This window comes from Myotis brandtii, unplaced genomic scaffold (genome assembly GCF_000412655.1).
Source record: "Myotis brandtii unplaced genomic scaffold, ASM41265v1 scaffold21, whole genome shotgun sequence".
In the NCBI taxonomy this organism is placed as follows: Eukaryota; Metazoa; Chordata; class Mammalia; order Chiroptera; family Vespertilionidae; genus Myotis; species Myotis brandtii.
The window spans coordinates 247,103-250,337 of NW_005357846.1; the positions used below are offsets into that span (position 1 = coordinate 247,103).

At 48.3% G+C, this 3,235-nt stretch overlaps 1 protein-coding gene across 1 annotated transcript in view; it reads right to left on the reverse strand.

Annotated features, from left to right (window-relative positions):
* The window catches only part of SAMD13 (sterile alpha motif domain containing 13), a 52,713-nt gene extending 49,484 nt beyond the window's left edge, over window positions 1–3,229 (reverse strand). The window contains exon 1 of the mRNA XM_014539246.1: window positions 3,203–3,229. The gene's annotated coding sequence lies outside the window, so the exon portion shown is untranslated. The remainder of the gene's footprint in view (window positions 1–3,202) is intronic.
* Window positions 3,230–3,235: the final 6 nt, after the last annotated feature.

Sequence of the window (3,235 nt, forward strand, 5' to 3'; positions counted from 1 at the left end):
CGCCCGCCCCGCCCACCGGGGAGGGCGCGCTCCCAGCCCCAACGCCTCTCCCTGCACCTGTATCGCGCAAGGAAAACCCAGCTGTCTCAGTGGCTTTATTTCCTCCCTCCCCTTCATTGGTGCTGCAGGATCAAGTGTGTGCTGCTGTTCTGAACATCAATGTCATGTTTCAAACTCTCTCCCCCTCGAGAGAAAAAAAAATGAAGAGACATTAAAAGAAAGAACCTGGTGCTTAGGGTCTGCTCTAACCAGTGGACGTGCAGAAGCGGCCGTCCTGAGTTACGCTCTCGTCCTAACAGACACTTGTGGACACAGTTCCCAGGGCTGGCTCTTAAGCAATCTTCGTGAGGATAAGGAAAGCAATGCCCAGCAGAAAACCCTTTTACTACATCGTGCAGGAAGTAACATATTTCAGAGGATGCACAGTAGATGACCAGACCTCCTGGGAACGCCCACATTCTTTCATTGAAGTAATCATCCTACCAGATGACATCAGAAAAAAATTCTAAATGAAACAAACCTTATTCTCCAACAAAACAATTCGTTCTGGGAGGTTTAATTTTTTTTTTTTAATCCTCACCTGAGGATATGCTTATTGATTTTAGAGAGAGGGGGAGGGAGGGAGGGAGGGAGAGAGAGAGAGAGAGAGAGAGAGAGCAATATGAGAGAGAAACATCAATCATTTGCCTCCCATATGCACCCCAATTGGGGATGGAACCCACAACCTAGGTATGTGCCCTGACCAGGAATACAACCTGCAACCTTTCCGTATACAGGATGCTCCAGCCAACAGAGCCACATCAGCCAGTGCCTGGGAGGTTTAATTTTAACTGTTTATCGAAGTTGCATAAAAAGTGTAATTCCATACATTCAATTACCTCTTATATCTATGAGCACCTCTATTAGTTACATATGAAAAAGAAAATATTGTGTCAACCCCCAAATTCATAGTATCTACTACCATCCTAAATCCCAATTCAGGAAATTGGGAGGTGGGGTAGAGACTGGGCATGGTCTTTTGATGAAGTTACCCAGTTCTCTTGCTTGGCTTGGGAAACCCCCTGTAGAGATAAACATTCCCATTCCACAAACATGCTGCAGACAGTCATGAAACATACATAGTTGCCACTGAAATAAACACCAATCAATATTTGGAAACTTTTAGGCCAAGATGTAAACAAAACCACTCAAGATAGGGCGGAGAATACAAGTTTCCAAGAAGTCATCTGCTGCTGTAATACTGTATAGATTTCGGGCAGAATTCAGGAGAAATCTGTGGCTCGCCCTTTTCCTTAGTAATTTTCAAGGGAACTACAAGATCAGCAATTATGATCTAAATTTGGAACCTGACATTTAAAGTCAAATTTTTTCTCTTATTCCAGGAATGATATTAGAAATTTCCAACTTCTTGAAAAATCATTGCTGAGGAAGATGTCTCTCTAACCATTTTTGCCACTGCCCCTTGAAAAAGCAAACAATAATTTAGGGATGAATTCTAAGTGTTTATATATTTTTGAGCACCATTAATTGAGCATGAGTCAAATGGGTGGGTCCTTTTACTACAGCTGATCAAAATGAACTCTTCTGAGTGAGACAGCTCTTTCACCAGCAGATGTTACAGACCTTTTGGAACTGAAATTCCCGAACTGTTCCCCCAACTAAACTCAAATGAAAGAGGGCGGGCCTACGAGTCCTGGGGGCGAGGAAGGTGTCCTGACAGTATTGTCCTGCCGCTACTTAGAACAAAATCAGGTTCAGCTCTCTGCTCTTGAAAGGAGAGGCAAAGAAAATGAAGTTACACCCAACTCTTCCTTAGACACAATCTCAGGAAGAAGGACTCTGTGAAGATTGTCCAAGAATATTTCCCTACATATAGGAAAGGACATCCCCCACCCCCACCCCGCCTTGCCTGCTGTGATCAAAGTTTGCCTGTTAGACCAGGGAAAGGGATTAGGAAGATGTAGGAAATCAATTCCATTTTATTAAAAAAAAAAAATGAGCCACAAAGGCATTCTAAATTCTGACACCAGCTAGTTTCTAACTTTGGAATAAACTGACATTTGTGGGAATAAGTATATATACTAGTGCTCACCCACTTCCTCCTCAGTCCCTTCAACAAAATGATATTAACCTTCTTTTCTGCTAATAAAAATGATGTGTCGTGTGTGTATGGCGTTTGTGTGTAGCATAAATGGTGTGTGTGATGCATGTGTGAGCAATGTATGTGTGATGAGCGTCATATTTGTGCTATGTGTACTGCGTCTGTGCATTGTGCCTGTTTGTGGTGTGTGGTATGTATCTGCAGAATGTGTCGTGTCCATGGTGTGTGTGTGTGTGTGTGTGTGTGTGTAAGTGAGGGTGTGAGATAGATGCAAACGAACAAGACTTTCTGTTCCAGGATATTGTGGAATGTGCTAAAATACCTTCGTTAATCCTGGGGTTCTGGAGCAGAACTTGGGGGAACACTTGGGAATGGGCTCAGATCGGGGACGGGTCAGGAGGGGATGGAAGCGGGTTCCTCGGATAGGCTTCTTTTATTGATCAGCAGTCATCCCCCAGAGAGCAGCCTGGCCCGGAAAGCTAGCGCCTTCCCCGGGGAACCGCCACCCCAACCCCCCGTCGGGGAACCAGCCCCGAGTGTCCAGCCCGCATGGCAGAGCGCAGGCGTGGGGCCCTGTGGCCGCAGAAGAAATCTTGAGAAGTCGCCCCGGACACCAGGGGCATCTCCAGGGAAAGCGAGGGGCGGCCTGCAGAAGGGGCGCCGGGCGCGGACCGAGGGCAGAAGGGGGGACACAGCAAGCCTTTGGGACCAGCGGCGCCGTCCGAGAGCCAAACGGCACGCCGGTGGCCCCGGCGACACAGGGAAAAGTTTCTGACCAAGACTTGTAAGAAGAAACGGTTCGCTCAGAGTTTGGGGGCTCCCGGGCAGCCTGTCTCTGGAAAGGGTGTGTGGGGCGTGCCGCCACCCGGTTCCATTCCGCGAGCTCTACCCCGCTCTCCGCCGGGCCGGGCACACGGCTGCCCTCACGTCCACTCCAGGTGACAGGTTCCTCGCTCGTGGGTGCAACAAGCTGCAGAGGCACCAGACACACAGCAGAGACAAGGGAGGGTTTTTATTGTGGTTTTCTTCGTGTCCTTTCATACTGGAGAGGGAAAGGGCGGGGCGTCCCCAGTGCTCTCGCAACACGAGTGGGTCACTTACCTCCCCGCGTGGCCAGCGCCGGGAGGCTTTCCC